Below are 24480 nucleotides of genomic sequence, written 5' to 3' on the forward strand. Positions count from 1 at the left end.
CTTGTAATATAAACAAAAATTTTCCTTTTTCTTTTCAGACTCCACACTCACAAAAACTAACAAAACTAAATATGCCTAAAAAGAGATGCAAATCTTTCCCTAATGCAAGAACTAAATGTGGATGCGCAATTCAAAGACTACTCTAAAAACAAAGAAGGAAAGTTGCTGCTTTACCAAATTTTGTCTTGCCACTGAAATGCTTAGATAGAAGATGATTTGTTACTAATCATTTCGTCCAAACAATAAAAACAAGTTTTAAGATAAAAAACAAAGCACTTTCACTTCGCAAAAAAGGAAATCAGATGAGAAGCAAGTTTAAGAAAGCGAAACTCAAAAACTTTCAAAAGATTTTCTTTCAATCAAACCAAAAAGTCTTTTTCAAAGGAAAAACTCTCAAAAATACTGACACCAATGATTGATAAACAAGCAACCAAACACTTTTGTGAATTGACACCAATGAAATGATGAGAACTCAACAAAAATAAAATGTGTTCGAAGTCGCTTTTGACAATCAAAAGCAGCAATGAAAGTCCAAGAAATCAAAAGACAAGTTTCAAGGAAATGGTAACAAACAACTTTCCCGAAACGAAGGAGCAAATGGTCATAAAAATGATTTCGTTAAGCAAACACAAATGTCATGAAAACAAAATGGACACAAAGATTTTAAGACAATCTTCCCACTCTGCCGAAACAGAGCAATCAAGATTCTTAAACAGAAACCTTGTGTGTCAAAAATCAATGACGCTTGCAATCAACGAAAAACAAGACTAGCACTCCTAGAGAGAGTTCGAAACAAGATGCCCCCTGTTAAACAGAGAACTATCACTGGGAATTGACTGCTTTAAACTGACCCAAACCACCAGACAGACATTCAGCCAAAAGAAAAATTATAAATCTTGAAAATTATGTGATATACGCGCCTGCAATTATTTGCAGAATGCGTGTACACGCGACTGTAACTAAGGAAACCTGCGTATACGCGGGTTTACTTAGTGCAACTTGCGTATATACGCTTCTGTAATCCAGAAAAAGTGCGTATATGAAGTGTTTCAAGAAAAATAAAAAAAACACAAACTGAAAAACTGGAACAGCTTGGAGTTCAAGAAAATATCAAACAGTCAGAACCAACAAACAGAGGGACTGAGCCTAGATTGGCTTGAGGACTACCCAAACTAGGAACAACAAGAATGTTGTCCCCAGCGGAGTCGCCAATTCTGATTGAAGGGAAAGTACCCCTAGAGTCCTTTGGGCTGAGACTCTACCAGACTGAAAATTGCTTATACAAAGAAACACACACACACAGCCATCTTTTTTACTTTTAAGCAAATTCTAATGTTTTAGGGTACATACCTAAGGTCCTACGTCTGAGAAGACCGTTAGGGTGCAAACCCTTCTTGGAGTTCCCTTCTTCTTTCTCTGACCTGCAAGACAAACAAATCAAAGAAATCAACAGTACATGTATAGAAGTTTATGTATAAATCATCTTTATGCTATAAAGTTAGTTATAAATAATCTTTAAGTAACTACTTTCATAAGAATTCGACACAAGAATCTCATAAGCATAAAGAAAGATTATTCGGGAACAAAGACGTGTTTCTTTATATATAAAGGCAAATAAAGTACATATATCGGAAAGATATCACCTGAACACCTTCAGCAGGCTCCAAGCAAGCTTCCTCCCGGATTCGTTCCAGCCTCCAGCCTTCAACAAGAGCTCCTTCCAAGTCTTACTCAATGATGATGTCAAGGATGAATGATCACCAATACACATGGAAACAAGGGTTTCCTATGCAAAATGGGGGAAGTGCAGGATGCACCAAGGACTTCAGACCTGGTCTAAGGGAAAAATCTCAGCATAATAATCTTGCTCTCCTTTCTCTCTCCCCTTGGCCTTCCCTTTGATGTCTTTTTATACCCTCTCCAAAGTAGTTTTTTAGTTAGGAGTTGGTTGGGAACAGTTGGGCCACGGGCACTAACAGGTGATCCAGCAGGTAAACCCGCGATCACCGCCCGAAAAAGAGGAAATTATATTTTTTTAAGTGTTTTAATAGATACACGCGGGTTGGGTATGACAGACCCGCGTGTACACGCGTTTAACACAGGGCAAAGTCGCGTACAGGGAATAAAACACTGTTTTTTAAATTTTTGGACCAGGTCTGGAAGGAGGGGTTGCCCTAGGCCATAAGTGCAGCATCACAAACCATAAGAGTGAGATTTGGAGCTATAACACTTATAAATACACTGATCTTGGAAACCCGATAGTGACCATACAAATAAATGATATCTCTTTACCAAACACCCTTATTGATATAGGTGCAGAAATAAATGCCATGACTGTGGATATTATGCAAAAGTTGCAGCTAGAAGGCTTAAGGCCCACTCAAACTTTATTGGAATTAGCAAAAAAATATATTCTTAAACCTGCAAGAAATCTGGATGACATAACAGTTGTACTAACTTCCTGGGAATATCTGATAGATTTCTTTTGTGATCCATGCAAAATCCTCCAAACCTAGACACCCAGCAGTACTGGGTCGACCTTGGCTCGCTACTGTTGATGCCTTCATTGGATACAGGTCCGGAGAGATGACAATTTCTAACGGATGTCAAAGTCAAAATATTGTTTTATTTCCTCCTGCCCAACCTACTATAGAAGTTCCTCTATGGTTAGAAATCCCATATGGAGAAGAGGAATGTACTCAACCATTGTTAACAATTGAGTAGTGTAAAGGTCTTCAAGAACAAACCTAGGATCAAGTTTTTAACTTGTTCTTAGCCACAATGAGATGTATTGATTTCCTGCAATCTTTCCAAGAATATGAGCATATTTTCAGGTTTGAATTTCAGGAAACATGTCATCCGTCTACCTCCTCGTTGTTTGCAACAACAATAACAAATGAAAGAAAGGAGTCATTTTCCCATGATGTTGAAATTGTGAAAGTTTGATTACTTGAATCACCACTGCAGCAACTGGTTTATTCTACCTACTTATTCTTCAGTAAGTTATTTACGAAATCCCTTCAGTAAATATTAAAATAAATTCTACTATAGATATCACACCATTATATAGAAAGAAATACATGCACAAGAATTAAACACATCGACATAGTAATTTTTGGACAATCGTCCCTTGAAAAAACCAATGTGGGAAAACCGGTGCAACATAGGAGGATTTTATTAATCAGCTTTTCTTGAGTAAACTAGGGTGCCAACTGGCTCACCCAACAGAGATAAATTCTTTGACACCTCCCCTAGGCTCAGTGTCAGACCAGCTAGCCTCTGCGCAGCTCCCAGACCCTCTGCGTCAACACTCTGCCTCTCTGCATCAGCACCTGGCCTCTTTGCGTCACCCACACAGGCCCTCCAATGACTGTGCAGTCCTGTTGCCTCTATGTCTTCCTGAGTGGCTCTGTGTCTGCCTCTCTGATCTCTGCCTGGTCCTCTGGCACTGTCCCTACCTCTCTGTTACATACTCGCTACCTCTTGCTGCAATCCAATCTTCTAGTTCGAGTTTCTTAGTAAGCCCCGCTCCAGAAATCGAACTGACTGGTCTCCCTTAATGTATCTCCAATTGACCCTCAAGTCTTCTCTTATACTTTTCCTATTGATGAATCAACGACCGATATTAAGTCCCTAATCAACGACTAAGATTAAAATAGACTTAATCTTCGTCTCTTAGAAGCTTCTCATCCTTATCTTTATTAATACCCATTAATATTTTTATTTTCCTAAGTTTAGACTTAGGAACCCATTAAAAATATTAATTATTTTAATAACTCTTCATCCGAATGGAATTTTCCAAAACGATTTCTGGGTCTTGGAGATCTCATGCGATTTATCCTCTCCACCAATTTTCATGGCTAGATCGCATCCTATGCTACCCCAAATAAACAAAAAATTATCCTGGGAAGTCTCTATATATTAATTATGGTTAGGGTTAGAACAATAAGAATAATTGACCCAAATGATTATAAGGCAATGTGGTGCTTTGGCATGGGACTACTTTGATATGAAAGGAATTCACCCAGATACCTACATACACCATATCTATACAAACGATGAAATTAGACTAGTAAGTCAACCTCAAAGGAGAATGAACCCAACCCTAAAAGAAATAGTAAAAGAAGAGCTTCAAAAACTCTTAAATGCTAACTTCATTTACCCTATCTCTGATAGCAAGTGGGTGTCACCACTAGTCATCGTACCTAAGAAAAATGGTAAATGGAGGATTTGTGTGGATTTTAGGGAACTGAATAAGGCCACCTTTAGAGACTATTTCCCATTGCCTTTCATTGATTAGGTATTAGATACCTTGATTGGGAAGAAATATTTTTCCTTCCTGGATGGATTTAGTGGCTATAACCAAATCCAAATTGCACCTGAAGACCAAGAAAATACCACCTTTACTTTTCCATGGGGTACTTATGCCTATAGGGTTCTTCCTTTCGGGTTATGTAATGCCCCTGCCACCTTTCAAAGGGTTTTCCTTGCTATTTTTTCAGATCTAACCCAAGATTGTGTTGAAGTCTATATGGATGACTTCACAGTATATGGGAAAGATTTTCAACAAGCTTTAGACAACCTGGAGAAAGTCTTAATCATATGTCAAGAGACTAACCTTGCCCTTAGCAATGAAAAATCTAGAATGATGCTTACTGAGGGTATTGTGCTAGGTCATCATATTTCTGAAACTGGGATAAGAGTGGATCCTGCTAAAATTGAAATAATTGCTCAAATTAAAACTCCCAGCTCTCAAAGAGAAGTTAGAAGCTTTCTAGGGCATGCCAGATACTATAGAAGATTTATTCAAAATTTTACCACAATAGATGCCCCTATGTTTAAACTTCTAACTAAAGATGTGGATTTTCAGTGGAGTCCTCAGTGTCAAATTGCCTTTGAAACTCTTAAACAAAAATTGTCAACTGCTCCAGTTCTAAGAGGACCAAATTGGAGCCTCCCTTTTCACATTTGTACTGATGCCTCAAACACAGCTTTGGGGATTGTTATGGGCCAAAGGGAAAATCAAATCCCCTATTCCATTTACTTTGTCAGCAAAAATATCTCCCTACCGAATTTAACTATACAGTCATAGAAAAGGAATTATTATCAGTAGTTCATGCCATCAATAAGTTTAGACATTATATAACCGGGTATGAAGTGTTTGTACATACAAATCATTCAACTATTAAAGTTTAATGAATAAACCAAATCACTAATGCCCGAGTTACAAGATGGTTGTTACTACTGCATGAATTTAATATTACTATTGTTGATAGGCCAGGAAGAGATAATATTGTTGTTGATTTCTTGTCTAGACTTGTTGACACAAGTGATAGTGCACCAGTTGCTGATGATTTTCCCGATGAAAAATTATTTTATATTTCTACTTATACTCCTTGGTATGCAGATGTAGCCAACTACCTGGTTACAAGAAAACTACCACAGAATTTATCCTCAAGAGAAAAACAAAGAATCATTCAACTCAACACTAATTATATGTGGCATGATGATTGTTTGTACTGTATTGGACTAGATCTTGTAATTAGAATATGTGTACGAGAGGATGAAATGGAGGATACCTAAAAGATTGCCATAATGAGCCATGTGGTGGACATTTCGCCGACAAAAGGACCACATACAAAGTGTTACAGTACGGATATTATTGGCCCACTATTTTTAAATATGCAAAGAAGTACGTGGCTAGCTATGACGATTTTCAAAGGATGGGAAATCCAACCCAAGCAAATGAAATTCTCTTCAAGCACAGGTAGTTATTGAACCCTTCGATAATTGGGCATTATAAGTTGTTGGTCGAATTTCTCTTATGTCTAAAAATAAAAAGTATATTTTGGTATGTACGGATTATGTAACCAAGTGGTTAGAAGTGAAAGCATTATACTCTCCTAATGAGAAATCAGTTGTTGATTTTTTATTTGAGGAAATATTTATTCGCTTTGGAGTACCGATAGAAATAGTAACTGATCAGGCACCCAATTACCTCTAAATTGGTCAAAACCATCACTGAGCAATATCAAATTAGACACCAGAAATCTATCCCTTGTCATCCACAAGCGAATGGGCAGGTACAATCCACTAATAAAGTTATTGAAGCCATTCTCACAAAGACAATAAAACTGCATCACAAAGATTGGGTCGATAGTTTACCTGAGGCCTTGTGGGCCTATAGGACAACTTGAAGGAACCCAATGGGACACTTGCCTTATGAGTTGGTTTATGGAAAATAGGTACTCGTTCCTATAGACTTCCATATTAAAACCTTCAGAACAACCATGCAGATAGGAATGGATCTGGACGAGGCATAAAAAACAAAGATTGATGGAGTTGAATGCACTAGATGAAATCAGACAAGATGGATTTCAAAGAACCATGCTTGTCCAAGATTAGAGAACCAAATGGCATGATAAGTTCCTCAAAAATAAACTTTTTCAACTTAGCAACTGGCCTTTGTTATATGACAGCAGGTTTAAAAATTTCAAAGGGAAGTTGTCAACTAGATGGCTCAGACCTTATGAGATAGAGACAATATACAACAATGGCTCAATTAAAATGAAGACTATTGATGGAGAGTAGACTTCTTTTGTTGTCAATGGATACCGATTGAAAGTTTATCATCCAGTATCAAAATATGATTTTTCCAATCATGTTCTTCAGAATTCTGGAATACAATTGGTGGAAGAGAGGAACCCTCCTCTCACTGATCCACCTCTGTAATTTTTGTTGCATAATTAATTTCATTTTGTACATATATGTATATAGGTGTGCTAATGTATATGATGATTTTTTTGTTACTAACAAAAGCAAAAGTTGAATGTGTTCTCATGTAATAAGCAATAAGGAGAATGTTTGTCAGGAGTGGGTTTACTCATTTATCTAGCCCTGGTAGATTATCTATGGAAAATGGGGCTTATGGAGTTTTCTTTAAGTTTTTCAGACTCCTAAGAATTGAAAATACCGGCGAGCATGAACTAGTCTGGGCTCAAGAAAAATCCACGTGAGACTGAATGGAGTTTCTTTAAGTTTTTCAGACACCTTAAAATTGAAAACACCAGCGGGCATTAACTAATCTGGGCTTGAGAAAAATCCACAGAATAGTATTAGGTAAGTGATTTCCCAATAAAATGGAAATGGAAATAGGAAACAAAGGTCAGCTTGATCCCGAGAAGAGGAAGATATCCAGCTCCAAAATGCTTTTCCATTACAGAACCTTGGAACCTGATCAATGACTTCTTTTTCTTCAGTTTCCACCTCTTCCATTGCAATTTTGAATTCCTGCACCAGTGTGTATTTTTCATTTCCTTGTTTGTTCCAATAAATGGATTCGTATACAACATCAACAATTATCATTATCTACTCTAGCTAGACCTTCAAAATGTGTTAAGTTACAAGAGGAAGCTTGTAAAATATCAATTTGGAGATTTCACTAAGACATCAACATTCATTCGGTACCAAAGAAGTTCATTGTGTTCATCAAGTACTGAGGAAGCTCTCTGTGTTTATCTGGTACTGAAGCTCTTGGTGTTCATCCGATACTGAAGAAAATCTCTACATTCATCTGGTACTGAAGGAAATGTTTTATGTGTAACCTGGTACTGGAGGTATAACATCAATACTTTTACTTTTTTTTATTAAGGATTGATATTAATTGTGCTATGACATATGGTTATCCTCATTTTTATCACCCTTCACTTGCTAGTCATATCCTAATCCTAAACCATTTACCTTAAAAAAATAATCCTTTTGTATGATCGAATGGGATGGCTATGGTAATGATTAACTGAAGTATTGATCCTTATCCAAGCAATTATATTATCCCTTATTCCACCTTCATGGGTCGTTTAAGTAATGATGATCCAACTATTTCATAACCATGAAGGTGAATGATGACAAGAATGACTAACATAACTTTGATGTGAACCGTGCCATACCTCTGTACCTGACCACATCCTATGTATCATATATAACACCCATTTCCGTAAATACGAAGTCAGATATGGAAATAATTTTTGAACAAGCTTTGCATACTACGTATCATTGCCATATACACCACTCACTTACCAATTATGCAGACATTGTATCCATTATCAATCTCCCTTTGAATTATAAATGCCCCTTTGGATGGCTTTGCCATCCAGATGAGCATTATTTCCCTTCTTGCTTTGCATTCAGTACTATGTGTAACCAATTCTGGTACCCATGTATCCCCATTCACAGAAATGTGTGTCAACCATTTCCAGTACTCTGTGTGTCTACCATTTCCGATACTGTGTATGTCAATTTCATCAGGTACTCCGTAAAACTACTTCTGGTACGATGTGTTAAGTATTTATGGTACTCGTTTACCTTGTTTTGTACCAAACCCCTCTCAAGTTCGAGACTTGTTTTCACTATGAACATGGGGGTGGATAGGCACGAACCTGAATTTCAGTCTTACAGAGAGACCGAGGAGTATAAATCATGTAGGGAGAATCTCAAACGAGCCAAGTAGACTTCATTCCTCGGAAAATTGAAAGGGTATCGTGAAGATGTTTCTCTTTCTTTTAGTCAACATTTTGATGGTGAGAACATTCAATTTGGGGGTTTACAGTTTAAAGTGACCAAGGCTACCATAGCATAGGCCACGGGTTTACCAGCCACAAGGGTGAAGTATTTTAAAGGTGCAACCATCAATAAGGAGCTTTGTCACAAATTCTTGACTCCAAAACACCAGAACCCATACTAGACTAAATGCATTCCGAGAAGTTGGGTCAAAGAAGAGTATCGATTAATGCTTAATGCTCTACAGAGGTTTTTGACTAGTGAGGGTAGGTATGTTGTTACCTTCCTTTATCATTTGAGACTTTTGTTGCATTTCAAGGGAGGTCTTGAAATGAATTTTCCTTATTTTCTATGGATGAACCTAAACAAGATGGCCAGAGGAATTAAGTCATCCTCTGAAAATGTTAAAACTAGTATTTATCACCATGGGTTAATTAAATTGTTAGTTGCCCATGAAATCAAGAAGTAGGGCAGTGACTGAAAGACATTTCTAGTACAACACTTTGCTCAAGCAGAAAGTTCCCAACACATGGAAGAAATAATACCAGAAGAGAGCACTAAGGACATTGACAACAAACAGGAAAGCAGTAAGAAGCATCATAAGAAATTAAAGTCCAAGGCAGCTATTGATAGCCCTACTCAATCGAGGTCTGTCAACAAGTTGGATAAGGGTGAATTCAAAGGCAAGAAAGAAACTTCTGCATCAACAGGAAAGTCTTCAAAGAGTAAGAAGCCTTCTATCAATTCACCCACTCCAAGCAAGATTTCTATCAATGAGAAGAAGAAGAAAAAGTGAACTAACATTGAAAAATAAGTCGCAGGCACCACTTTAGAGGCAGTTGTTGAATTACCAAAGAAGAAACTCCTGCACCAAGTGTTAAGAAAGCAAAGAGGCCTAAAATTAATGAAGCCAGTGACAAGGCTCAAAGTTCTGAAAGGAAGAAGGTACATGTACAGGAAAAGGAAACCACCGAGACCCTGCCATCGACAAAAAGGAAAGAAGAGAAGGTTGTTCGAGGATAGTGAGCCATCAACACCCCTGTGCCGAACCACTAGAAGTATGGAAAAAGCAGTAATAACTACTCCCACTCCTCCTCTTCCAACACATTTGATTGGTATCTCTGCCTCTCCTGAAGGTGAACATGTATAAGGAGAGACACTCAATGAAACAAAAGAACTTGTCATGAAAACTTTGCAAGAATTAAGGAAAGAAGTAGAAGCTAAGAGGAGATTGGCTAAACAGAAAACACATGAGCATGATAGTTCCTTAGCTAGGTAGAAAATGATGGCCAAGATTGAAAAACTTCAGAAGAAAAATGAGAAGTTAAAGGCAGAAGTGAAAGAGTATAGGACAATGGATGACTATCTTAAGAAGGAACAAGCAGCTTAAGGATAATAGCTAGAGGCTACAAGAGGAATGTGATGAGGCCTCCACTAAGTTGAAGAAGGTTCTCTGTCTTGCGCATTTTACCAGAGTCATTAGGAGGGAACTCAAGGAAGAGGCCTCAAGTGTGAAGGTCTTAGAACCAGATAACTGATACCCAGGCAAGGAAGGCTTCATTTTTGGAAATTTTGAAGATTGATCCCTTTTGCATGAGGCCATGCAACAACTTGAGCACGGGGGAATGTTGGGTCTCCCTTTTGACACTTATAATTCCCTAATTAACCTCTCTTTTTGACCTATTTTGCCTCGAATCTATCTACTATTCACTTATTTTCTCCAAGTATATGCCCTTTTAGCCTTCTGATGTCTATATGAGGTAATTTATATCTCAAAACGTAATTTCTATGTTTTCTTATAGTAAAAATATCATCATTTGATCTTTTACTCTTTAATTTCTCTGATTGTATTTCCTACTCTTCTAGACTCGTTCAGCGTTCCGGTACTCGACCAATTCAGCATTCTGGTACTCATCCAGTTCAACATTCTAGTACTCGGGAAGCTCAATGATCTGGTATTTCATCCAGTACTCGTTTGACAATATGGAACTCATCAACCACCTGTGCACCTATCCAGTGCTCGACCAATAGTTGCATTCTCAGCGACCATGCTCACCACATGCGTGCACTCATTCAACACTTGACCCGTGGCTCGAGCTTTTGGCTAGTGCGCTCATCACAACCATTCCATTGTTTGATTCCGGTACCAAATTGTTCCATTGTTTGATTCTGGTACCAATTGCTACAGTTGTTTTATCGTTTAACTCTGGTACTCATATTCCCTGTTCGATTCTGGTACCCGTATTCCACTATTCTGTTCCGGTACCAATGTCTACTGTATGATTATGGTACCAGACTTCATCTCCAGACTTAGTGCTTCAACAAACAATCTACAATGGAACCAACAAAGTTGTTGAAGACGTCTCCTTTACTTAGTTACCTAAGATCCACTTCCTCCTCATGCACTTCGAGTCATGAGGACGAAGTTACAAATGTAATTTCAGTTTCAATATACAAATTTATGATTATCTCATGTACTTTGATTGTAATGAACCTCTTCTTTATAAAAGATAGGTTTGTCGAACGATTAGGTTAATCATAATCTTTTTATTGAATTGTTAATAATTAATCTCTTAATCTTTAGAGAGATCTGAGAAAGGAGATTAGGTTGGAAACAAAGCACTATTAGATTTGTAATGTTGATTTTGTAATCCTCCTTTTTCATTAATAATATGAGCAATAGTTGTTAAGATCAGTGTGTTATTTTACTTCTTAGATCTGTAAGCCTTTAACTTACCTTGGTAGCTAGGCAAGGGTCCACTAAAGCCATCAAGGCAAGTTTTCCTTTGTTTAAGTTATCAAATAGTTTAGTGTTTCCAGTTTTGTTTAATAAGTGATGATTTCTTAGTTCAATTTGTATTTAAGTTGTAGATTTAATGATTGATTGTTTGATGTACAGGAAGGATAAAACTTGAGATCTCACCATTCACCTACATGCGCCACTAGTGAAGACTCATATTTCTTGTACTAATTTTTATTGCCTTGTTTAGATGCATTGAATTGATTAAGAGTAATAGTTGCAGGAAACGAAGTTAGATCCATCTTGTTATTTCATGAGCCGATAAATGGAGGAACTCATTACCTAATTTAGAATATTTAGTTTGCAGTACTTGAGCGTTGTGTGGCTTTTCATTAATTGTGTGACGAAATGAATTACAATTTGTAGAATGAAGTGTTAGTTTTTAATACTCACTATCTAAACTATACACAACAGACAACGAAACTAATCTATTTTCGGCACATATAGTGCGTCAACTCTATTGATTATGATTCCCTGGTCCATAATTAAGTATTGAGGCAAACACTTAAGTATTGAGGCCCCAACAAATATTATACCAATTTATATGTGTATTATATGGTTGTTGTTTTCTTGGTATTTTTGTTGTCATTATGTTGGTTATGAGTATGTATTATGACAGAGGCTATGTATGGATCTCATCCTATTTTTACACATAGATGAATGAACAATGTATCTATGGCATAATATATGATAATGCAGCTAATGTGATAAGGAAAAAATGCCTCTTAGTGAATCTCAGATAAGTATGAGACCCCTATGCTCAGCTCTGTTATTTAAACTGTAGATTACATAATTTTGATATGTTTGACGAAATGCATGTCATGGCTAGTAGGAGTCCATTCAAGCCATTGTTCAAGTAATTGCATTTGTATCATTATTACATTGTTATCATTATGTTCTGAAGGTGTCATTGAGTTCTAGGCAATGACCTGGGCTATGGGCCTGAAAAAGTGGCTCAAATCCCAGAGATGTAGGCAAAACATTGGGCAGAAAAGTCCTTAATCGCATGCATACCCATGTTGTGGGAGCGTCCAAAGCCTCTTGGATGCATGCATGCCCATATCAAGGGAGTTTCCGAGAGTTTAATGTTCTAAAAACTCAGTTTCTCTTAGGGGTTGGTTACCTTGGTTACCTAAGTGGTTGGGATGGATCCTGGGAATTTTATTGTTGATGTGGAAGGCTTGTATGGTGTGTTTTTGTCGGTTCCACTTCCTTAACTGACACATAGGGATTTGAATCATATCATAGTAACTTCTCGTCACATTTTTACCCCAATTGGCCAGCTACTTTGGTAGATGTGGGAGGAGGGTGTTACAATGAACAACACTCTGAACATTGAAATATGAACAACAATGTATAATAAAATATAGACAATAGTACGTAGTAAAATATGGCAGCAAACTCACATGTAAACTATAAGCACATTAGCATAACATGACCAGTAGGCACAAGATATTGGAAACTGAAAGTTAAAATATATGAACATGAAAGAAACACTTATGAACAAGATATACCAACACGTACAAGTCAAACAACAAATAAAATAGAGTGCACAAGCCTCAATTGTGGGGGGGCTCCATACCTCAACAAGCCCACCAAGTGACTACCAATGGTTTGAAATCAAAGGAGTTGCATATATTATATGAAATAAACTTGAAGCAAGCTTCAAAGTTGAAGTCTTAGCTTACAAGTTATTTCTTCAATGTTTTTTGAATGAAAACTTACTTAACAAGCACTATCTACTTGCTTTTATAAGAAAAGAAAAAAAAAAAACTTGAAGACCAAAAATCCTCCTTGTTTTTCTTTGTGGGTTATCCTCGGATTGCAGATAAATCAAACCAACCTTGCTTAAGGCTCTAATTGTGGAGAGAATTGAAAAAAATCAAATATGAGTGTAAATACCAAAGTTGCCCTAAGTTTTTGTTACTAGATTGTGCATGCTTATTGAGCATCTCAAGAATGATTATGGTTGAGTAGATGGGAGTTTGTTCATCTTGGGACGCTTGGTAAAAAAACCCATGTCTCAAATCTCACACAGGTGGCCTGCATGTATGAGAACAAATGATTAATTACAAGAGTAATTTCTACTGTAACTGCATTTTACAATGCAATTATTCCATAATTCTAAAAATTAAAAAATACCAATGAAATACCTTAGGGAATGCATTGTTTTGGAAAAATATGATTAAATGACATTAAAAGCAACTTGAAATGAATTCCCTAAGGCCAAATGGAGTGATGAACCATACAAAAATTACATATGAATAGAGAACTGACAACAAACACTACAAATTGCTAGCTTACATGTCAAATGCTTAAACCCTCAATCTGGGAAAGAGAATCATAACTTGTTTTTGCACTTAGGTTTAGTGGTTCCTCCTCCATAATGGTAGGTGGATGGACCACTTTTTAAGCCTTAAATGCATATGCTCTTCAACATGTTGTATGCTTTGTCTTCAAAATTAATTCAAAGATGCTCAAATAGTTCATAGCACTACTACAATACATTACCCTAATTTCACCTCTAACATTGTCATTTGGTGTATTTTTTTCCAAAACAAATCAAGTTTTTCAAGATTCTCCAGACAACATTATTGGGGACATTGCACTTTACGTTGTAGTTGTAATGTAATATGAATTATTTGCATCATTAATTTTGACACATACATGAGTTAGTGTTGTCTTAGCATAAGAATATATGTTGATGATATGTGCATCAAGTTAGTGTCATGTGCACTACAAAGTAAATGCAACCCATGTAGTGTTATATATGTGTCTCTCGTGCATCATAGGCATGTTGTTTGCATCATGATTGCATTCTTGAGCTCTATATGACATCACATTTGCATTGTTTCCCTATTTAATTGCATCTCAAGGATGTCATGTGTGCCAATGTGCTTGTAATTTGAGTTATTATGTGTTGAGTTGACATGAAAGTTGTGTCACAGATAACATGAATGGCATCACATATTTTGACACAAAAATGCATTTTTCAACATTGTAACATCATGTTCACATCATATATGTGTCATTAACATGTTTTGGGTGTCATGTGTGCATCATTTTTGTGTTGCATACATGCCATGTGCATTATTAATGTTTTTATATTGCATCAATTATGTGTCCTTGTTATTATGATTATTAATATTTTTTTTTAACCATACCTGAGAATTTATATTGATCAAAATTTGTTTTTTGGAACATAACAAAGAGTTAAGAGAACATAGAATATTACTAGCTGGCTAGAAGGTTCTAGTTGATCAAAAAGTCTATCTTTTGAACATTTTAACAACATAATGACAACAAACCAATAGTCCCAATTGTTTAGACTCTATAATATATACCTAGAATTAAACAAAGTCTCACTTCCATGCTACCTAAACAGAAGGGGGATAATTGGTCATACCCTATGAGGGTTCATGCTCCATAAGTGAGGCATCTTTATTTAAATCAGGGGGGTGACGAGAGGAGAACATACAAAGTTGGTAGAATAAGGAGAAAACATGGCATCGTATAAGCCAATTTGCTTCATTTCCTCAATATTATTCATTGAGCTTCCTATTTCATATTTTACCTTTTGGAGTTGTTGCCTTTATTCAATCACTAATTCCATTGTGGATGTGCATTGTGCCACCAATAAATAGTACTTCACTTGTAGGTGAGCCACGCTATCTTGAAGATCTAAGATCTCAGAGAAAGGTAAATATAGAAATTTCTACTAGATAGCCTAGGCATGCATCCCAACCTTCCACTAGTAGGTTGCAGAGCTCCTCACTAGCTAAATATTCTTAGAAATCCTAATAACCAAGACCTATGTAAGTGTAATTACTACGTCTGATTTCAAGCAAAGTGCATACCACATCTATTCAAAACACATGAACCCCACCTCTGTAAAGACCCAAGATTGATGTTTAAATAGGGTGGCCATAGAAACCAAATGGAGGGGTTGCATCATAGTTACCATTGGTTGTACCATCAAAATGAGCATCCTCCCTAATTTCCCATGATTAATATTGTAGTGATGTCATAACCACATGACGAGGGAAGGCAAAGCCAAACTAAGTCATAATTGGGTTAAATGATATTTCCACCGTGTTGTTTGTCTTCATAACCATGGACATGACCCTAAGCATTGCCAAGTGACACCCACATGGATTGCCATCATGCTTGAAAGATTGGGGAGATGCACTCTTGAGCATTGATGCTTATTGTTCTTTCAACCTTCTAGATGGTTAGGTTAGCTAAATAATCTTATTTGATATTATTATGCTTTAGAACATGGATGGATTGAAGCCCCTCAATGGAATCTAGACTGATCTAGATCCTTGTCATTATTGTTTTGCGCTTGAAGTTTCGAGGGAGGGATCCAAAATGAAGGTGTTTGTTGATGAGGTTTCAGTCACCCACAATAGTTGATTTATAAATAATAAGACATTCTGTTTGTTTAATTCCTTGTAGCATCTCGTAAGCATTTTTTTGGTTATTAGAGGTTGTGCTCAAACTCCAAGAATAAGATAATTCTACTTTTCCTCTAAGATGCACTAACACCCCCCACCCCACACCTACCATCCTTGTCCTTGTCATTATGGTTATTATTAATATCGACATTTATCATTTTATATTAACAAAACATTATGGCTAAACTAGGTAGTCTTAAGAAGCAAAAAAGAGTGATAGTGATATGAACTTAAACAGGAACGCAACAACTTAAAGATATAATCATAAACACAGAGATGCAACAAAAAAACAAATCATTTCATTAATAGGAAAATAATGAACTATGCTTACAAACAGAATGGAAATAAGATAGCTCGGGCAATGGTAGCTTATCTTTGAGAAGAGATGTGGCGACTACATGCCTCTGCACTGTGTTACAATGAGGCTCAAAGGCCTATTTATTATTGAGAAATAATGGAAAACCCTAAACATCCAAAAACCTAACCCTATGAGATGAAGCGCCAAAACTGTGGGCCTCGTTTGGGTAAATTGGTACATCAACTTCCCGGGGTCGTAACTTTGGCATACGATCTCCGTTTGACTATCATAACACCTCATTTCGAAGATCTCGTAGAGAAGGCCGAAAAAAAAACTAGAAAGTTAGTTTGGGACATTCTTGGTCTCTCTCTTTTCGATAAAAATGTTGTTTAGGGCCTCAAAACGGTTCCAGAAGTTCAAGACCCGAAAAACAACCAAAAATAATAAATTGTTCTACAATTAAGGAAACCGAAAAACTGAAAGAGATAGTGTTGGGGGTCCAAGTGAAATAGGTGGTTGGCCACCAATACCCACCTGGATCATTCCTCCCCCCTTAGGAAGCAATGGTCCCCATTGCGTTGAGTGCCTCCATGAGATGGGTAAACTTCTGTTGAACTTGGTCCCTGGTGAGCCACTTGCCTTGGTGAAGGAGTTGGCCAGCTTTGACAACCCGCTATAGTTGGATCTTTTTTTGGCGAGTGCTCTTAATTTGTGTGTCCATGATCTGATCGGTGGTGGCCTGTTCCATGCAGTCTAGGTTTAGCTCTATTGGTGTGAGTTGTTCTGCAACGTCGGATGTGTCCAACAATGGTGGAAAGTATGGTCGAACGCGGTCTACATTGAACACTGGTTATAGACCAAGGAACGATGGAATGCTAAGCTCGAAGACATTGTCCCCTATAGCCTTGGTGATGGTGTATGGCCCATATCAGAGCGGGTGAAGCTTGCGATGGTGTCCAACGAGGCGCTCCTTCTGCAAATGTAGCCAAACTTTTTTGCCTACCTGGAACTTGTGTGACACCCGATGCTCATCACGGCACAGATTGTACTTAGCACTGACTCTATCCACTATATCATGGACCTACTGGTGGATGTATTGAATGTGCTTAATGACGCTATTAGCCCTATCAGCTTTGGACTGGGCATGAGCTAAATTTGCCTGAGTAGCTACAATGGTATGGCCACATCAATGGGACATAATGGCTAAAATCCGAGCCCTACCTGAAAGGGGTTGTGGAGAGCTTTGTTGTAGTTGTGTTGGACACAGGGGAGGCTTTCATCCCATGTGCGTGGATGCTTCGAGTTGTACATGCGTAGAATGTGTACGATCATCCCGCTGACAACCTTTGTTTGACCATCAGTTTGGGGATGGAAAGTCGTGGACTTAGCAAGTTTTGTATCCAACATCAACTAGAGACTTGACCAAAATGAACTCAGGAATCTGTTGTCCGATTTGAGACAATGGACTGTGGGATCCGAAAGTGTACCCATACATGCTCAAAGAAGAGCTTAGCAGTGGCCTCTGTTGTGATACTCTTCTTGCAGGTTGCGATGATGGTCATGTTAGAGAATCTATCAACGAACACGAAAACACAATCGTTGTCGTGCTTAGTAGAAAGAAGGCCCAACATGTAATCCATGGAGACAGATTCCCAAGGCTAGCTAGGATTAGGTAGAGGAGTATACAGGCCTTGCTTCTTGATGGTTGGTTTGGAAATGGCGCAAGCGATGCAAGATCTAATGTAATTCCCAACATCCTGACGAAGTTTCAGCCAATAAAAATACTTCTACAGTACCACCACTGTTTTCTCTACTCTGAAATGTCCAGTGACCCGACTGTAGTGCGCCTCCCAAATCATCTTGGCACGCTCGCTTGAAGGAACACAAATGTGTCCCAGGTGGCATAACAGTGCATCCTGAAGGTGAAAATTTGGAACTTTCTTCCCTTCCAAGAGTGTCTGGTATGTGCTGCCAAATTCTGGATCGCTCTTGTAAAGATGTGGCCACCCCGATGTCTCGTGCCCACAGGAGTCGAGCATAGTGATCAGCGCCATGACCGATGGTCGACTGAGGCAATCAATGACATTATTGGTGCTGCCCTTCTTATACTTAATGTTCAAATGGAACTGTTGCAGGTAGGTGGACCATTTCTGATGGCGATCGTTCTGCAACTTCCCTTGTGTCTGTATGAACTGTAGAGGTTGGTGGTCTGTGTGGATGACCGTTTCCTTCCCTAGAATGTAATGCTTCCATTGACGGCAGGCCTGCACAATGGAATACATTTCTTTGTCGTAAGTGGGGTACTTTTGGACTATGTCTGAAAGTATCTCACTATGGAAAGCCATTGGATTCCCATGTTGAGTAAGAACCGCACCAATAGCATAGTCGGAGGCATCTATCTCAATCTCAAATGGTTGTTGCAGGTCTGGTAATGTGAGCACTGGTGCATAACAGAGGCGATTCTTCAACTCAGAGAACGCTTGTTGTTGGGTTTCAGACCAAAAAAACTTTGCTTTTGCTCCGCCCTTGGTGACTTGACTTAAAGGCCAAGTGATATGAGAGAACCCCAACACGAACCTATGATAGAAGTTGGCAAGACCCAAAAAGCTGCGGAGCTCTGTTAGAGTGGTTGGGGTTGGCCAATCTCAAATGACTTATATCTTGGATGGGTCCAAATTTACCACCTACTCATCAATTATGTACCCAAGATATTGAACATCGGTCAGGCCAAAGGTGCATTTCTCTAAGTTAGCATACAACTTGTGTTGTCGCAGGGTTCGAAGGATCTGTCGAATATGGTGGAGGTGCTCATCCCAACTCTGGCTGAAGATCAAGATGTCATCTAAATACACCACCATGAATGCATTGGTGAAGGGTCGCAAGATTTCCTCCATCAGTCTCATCAAGGTTGTAGGGGAATTCGTCAATTAGAATAGCATGACCAACCATTCGAAAAGGCCCTCCTTGGATTTGAAGGAAATCTTCCACACATCAGAGGGTTCGATAAGCACCTGGTGATAACCTAACTTCAAGTTAATCTTGCTGAAATATTTGGCCCCCTTGAGCTGGTTAAGAAGGTCATCAATCTGCGGGATTGGGTACCTATTTTGGACAGTGATCTTGTTCAACGCCCAATAGTCAATACAGAGCCTCCAGGTCCCATCCTTCTTATGTACCAATACAATCGGGCTCCCACATGGTGATGAGATTGGACTGATGTGCCCTTTTTGCAATAGTTCCTCAATCTGCCTCTTAATCTCATCGTTCTCTGTAATTGAGTGTCGATAGATCAGCCCATTGGGCAACGACGCGCCCGCGATCAGATCGATGGAGTGCTTGACCTGGCGATACAGAGGTACCCCTGTAGGTGAGGCAAAGATATCCCTGTACTCCTCCACAACCTTGTCCATCTCCTGCTGCTGTGCAAAGGAGCCCTGCCTAGAAGCTGTGGCCACAACCTTCTTGCCCTGATTGCAAATCATAAAGAAAACAAATTTCATGGTCTAGGAAATGACCTTACTTCATTGCTTTGCAGTGATCAAAGAGATGGCGGTAGGCGGGGCTACCTCCGATATCCTCCACAACTTGTTGGCCAAGATTATAATCACAGAGCGAGGTCTAGACTCATATGCAGCATGTCGCTTCCACAAGTATGGTTGTCCCAACAATATATCACAAACTTCAAGAGGAGCAACATCACATAGTACCTCATCCGTGAAGGGCTTGATCTGTAGGGAAGGTGGATCTATTGGCTGACACGAAGATCTCGTCCTTATTGAAGCCACCCGATGATGTACGGTTGTGGATGTGTTGTAGTCTTTAGGCCCAACCGCTTCACGGCCTCTGCTGAAATGAGGTTCTTTTGACTCCCGTTGTCAACAATGAACTGCAGCGGAGAACCCTTCACCCACTTCTGTGAGTGGAAGAGGCGTTCCCCCTCCTCTGGATCTTCAGGCTCAATCTTCTAGATCTTGGTGGTGGCCACGGTGGCACTACGCTCCACATCAATGATCTGCTTCCTTTTGTCAGTTCCCTTATCGGGTTCTAATTCAAAGTCAAAACCTGCGTCTGATTCAGAAGTCTTCAGCTCGGCCACCAGTGACTACTTGACATGACACTCACTTGTATTGTGAGTGGAGCTCTTATGGAACTCACACCATTTCCCCGTGTCCTTATTTGTCTTCGTCGTGTTGTTCTTTGCTTGTCGCTTCGACGGGCTGTCCTGGGTAGCCCCGTCTTTGCTTGATCCTTTGTTTCGTGGTTTGGAGGCGCCTTTTCCTTACTTTGGATTCGAAGATCCAAAGTCCTGCTTCTTCATTTTAAACTTCTGCTCAATCTTGACAGCGTACCAGTACGTCGTGTCGAGCAAGGAAATGTCTAGGAACTCCATCTTGTCCTGGATGTACTTGTGTAGATAGCCACGATACTTGAGCACCAAATGCCACTCAGTATCATTGATACCCAACTTCGTACGAAGGGTATGGAAAATATTTGTGAACTCTGACACATCTTGGTCCCTTCCCTATTGTAGCGTGGTCCACTTTATGTATTTATCTTCATAGCTCCCGACAAGGTAATATTGTTCCTTGATGGCGTCTCAGAAAGAATCCCAAGTGGGTGCGGCTGAAAATAATGAGGGTTCACTCTCGTCCTTTTGTTCACAGTATGTTTCCCACCAGTCCTTGACATGTGGGGCGGCTTTGAGAAGTGCAAAAATAATATTTTTCCGATAAGAAAAGTCATGAACTAAAAAATATCCTTCCAAAAGATTTAACCAGTTATCTACGACGTCTGCATCTACCAGGCCTTCAAATATGGGAATATTGAAATTAACTTGTACCTTAAAAGGAGTGGCGCCTCAGAGTGGCTACTGAATGAAGATGCATCGCCTGTGGGTAGCGGTCGAAGGATCTAGGCAAAGTTATCCATCATCGTATCCCTCTATCGCTTGAGGGCTTCCTTGAGCAACATTTTGAAAGGATCTTCTGCCCCCTCGTCTTTCTTTTCTTCCGCCATGGGAGGTCGTTGGGTTTTTCGACACTGATCTTGCAATGGTTCAACCAGATCGAGCCCTAACTCCTTATACCCTGACGTCGTTAGGGACATGCAAAGAAAAACAAAGAAATAGCAGACTACTCTGATACCACTGATTCAAACTTAAACAGGTACTCAACAACTTACAGATATAATCATAAGCACAGAGATGCAGCAAAAAAACACTTCATTTCATTAATAGAAAAATATTGAGCTATGCTTACAAACAGAATGGAAATAAGTTAGCTTTGGTGATGGTAGCTTATCTCTAAGAAGAGATGTGGAAGCTACATGCCTCTGAATTGTGTTACAAGGAGGCTCGAAGGCCTATTTATTACTAAGAAACAATGGAAAACCCTAAACATCCAAAAACCTAACCCTAGGAGATGAAGCACCAAAATTGTGGGCCCCGATTGGGTAAATTGGTACATCAACTTCTCGGGGTCGTAACTTTGGCATACGATCTCCGTTTGGCTATCATAATACCTCGTTTCGAAGATCTAAAAGAGAAGGCTGGAAACAAAGGAGCAACCTCATTTGCAATGACATTGGCCTCTTGTTTTTCCCTAAAAACTTCGTTTGGGGCCTCAAAACAGCTCCGGAAGTTCAGGACCCGAAAAACTGCCAAAAATAGTAAAGTGTGTTACAATTAAGGAAACCGAAAAACTGAAAGAGACAATGTTGGGGGTTCAAGTGGAATAGGCGGGTGGCCACCAATATCCACATGGATCATTCCTCCCCCCATAGGAAGAAATGGTCGCCATTGCGTTGAGTGCCTCCATGAGATGGGGGAACTTCTATTGAACTTGGTCCCTGGTGAACCACTTGCCTTGCTGAAGGAGTTGGCCAACTTTGACAACCCGATATAGTTAGATCTTTTGCTAGCGAGTGTTCTTGATCTATGTGTCCATGATCCAATCAGTGGTGGCCTATTCCATGTAGTTTGGGTTTAGCTCTGTTGGTGTGAGTTGTTCTGCAACGTCGGATGTGTCCAACAATGGTGGAAAGTATGGCCGAAGGCGGTCTACATTGAACACTGGGTGCAGACCAAGGAACGATGGAATGCTAAGCTCGAAGGCATTGTCCCCTACAGCCTTGGTGATGGTGTATGGCCCATATCGGAGCGGGCGAAGCTTGTGGTGGGGTCTAGTGAGGTGCTCCTTCTATAAATGTAGCCAAACTTTGTCGCCCACCTGGAACTTGTGCGACACCCGATGTTGATCATGGCGCTGCTTGTACTTAGCATTGGCTCTGTCCAATATATCATGGACCTACTGGTAGATGTATTGAATGCGCTCAATGAAGTTGTTAGCCCTGTCGGCTTCAGACTGGACATGAGTTGAATATGCCTGATGTTAGGGCCTAAATCTACCTCAGGCTGAGAAAGGCAGGTCTAGGGTAACATCAAACCACGCTTAACCTGGTAGCTAGCCCTACCAGGTCAGGAGAGGCTCTCTTCTTGTCAATCTCGGAAAAATATAGCCAATAAAGCTTGAGATGACTAATATAAAGACTAATTTTAGGCTAGGTATATGCCCAGAGGAGTTTGATTGAATTTAATATTGGTTTGCTAGCTCAAATGTGAAAGGAAGATTTGGGTATGGGGAATGGACTCAGTCTTGCAGAGGTTTCTGTGGAGCGAGGTAGGCAAATGGTTTAGTACTTTGAAATAAGTGAGATGGAGAGTCTTATGACTGGTGAGGAGTTGGAGAGGGCATGAAAATCTCAGGGATCCTCTTCAAACAATTGAAAACGTAAATAACTAAACAAACCCTAGGTAGAGCACTGCAACATCAATGAATTCTACCTTTATCCTTGATTCATTTAGTTAAGTTGAACAGAGAGAGATAATGGCATACATAAACACATGTAAACTTTCATTACAGAAGCAAAAACAATACCTAATCAAGTTGCCACAAGAATCCCACAAAACGCTGCAAACCCTGGTCTATTCCTTTACCAAACTGCAGAGATGAATGTACAATAATGCTCAAAGCATTCACAAGAGTCCAACCTTTACCAATGATTGAAAAACTACTAGATATAGGCAAAAAAAAACTCATGCTAGGCTTTAGGGGTCGAATTCATGAGTTTAGGAGCTGGTTCAACAAGATCTAAACTAAGAACTGAAAAGTAGGCAGTGGAACAGCTTGCCTCTAAAACATAGGAAACTAATTCATTCAGTTTCGAACTACCATTTCATGATGTATCTACCTCCATGAGTGAAATTTTAACATTTTTACATCAAGTTCCATCAAGTTACATCAAATTAAATCGCGAGTTTGACTATGAGAGAGAGAAAAGTCAAACTGAGAAAAAAATAGGCGAAAAACAAAGTTTTTTGCCAAAATGACAAAATTTCATCCTGTGCGCCATCTCCTGTCCCTATGCGCCATGCTACTTTGCAGCTGATTTTGAAGGCCTTCCCATGCACTAAATTTTCTCCAAGTGGGCTTGTCGGAAAGGTATGCCTGTCTACTTTCACGAACAAGTGGAATTTCTGAATTTGGTCTCCATTTACCCCTCCAAAAATGAGTTCTCCCAACACTACTTCCTGTGTGGCCAAAAAGGGGCAGAAAGAGCATTTTTGAGGTGTTTTTGACCCTTTTGGAAGCTCAAAACTTGACAAAATTTCTTGGCCATGTGTGGCCATTCATATTTTTGGCTAAGGAATCCAAAAATGCTGAGTTTTCCTCCAAAGGAGGTCCCTAGCAAAGGCGCGTGCCAGGTGGCGCGACGCACCAGGCAGAAAAAATCTATGTTTTGCTTCAAAAATTCAAACTTGACAAAAAGTGTGCCAAAATTTCTTGAAATTTGGGCTGAGTGACCTGCATCAAGTACTATGTTGGGCCAAGGAAGCCTCAGCCAAGATCTTGAGCTTATCTTGCTCTTTCTTCCTCCTCAAAGCTTTCCTCAACTTGGCCTTCAAAGTCCTAATTCTTGCTTTGCAAACTTTGTTTCTTTAGGTGACTACTGTTTGATGAATGGGACTGATGAGGGGGAACAATGAATGAGGAATTGTGATGCTGGTTGTAGGATTTTAGGGAGAGTGTGTAGGGTTTGGTGATGCTAATTAGGGTTTAGGAGTAGTGGGATTAGGTATTAGGGTTTTTAGTTTTGGGGATAGGGGAATGAATGAGTGTGAATGAAAAAGGGGAGGGATAATGAAATAAGGGAAATGTAGTGAAGGGGATGTGTGTGTGAAAATGATGTAGGGATTATAGGATTGTGAACAACAATATTACAAAACTGCCAAAACCGTAGACAGCTATAAATGCAATGTGAATCACTTAGGGTTTGAGTTTGCAACTATTAACACACCATCAAAGACAATC

The sequence above is a fragment of the Pinus tabuliformis genome, chromosome 5_2 (assembly GCF_031772625.1).
Source record: "Pinus tabuliformis cultivar Carrire ecotype Pingquan chromosome 5_2, CPIR1, whole genome shotgun sequence".
NCBI lineage: Eukaryota > Viridiplantae > Streptophyta > Pinopsida > Pinales > Pinaceae > Pinus > Pinus tabuliformis.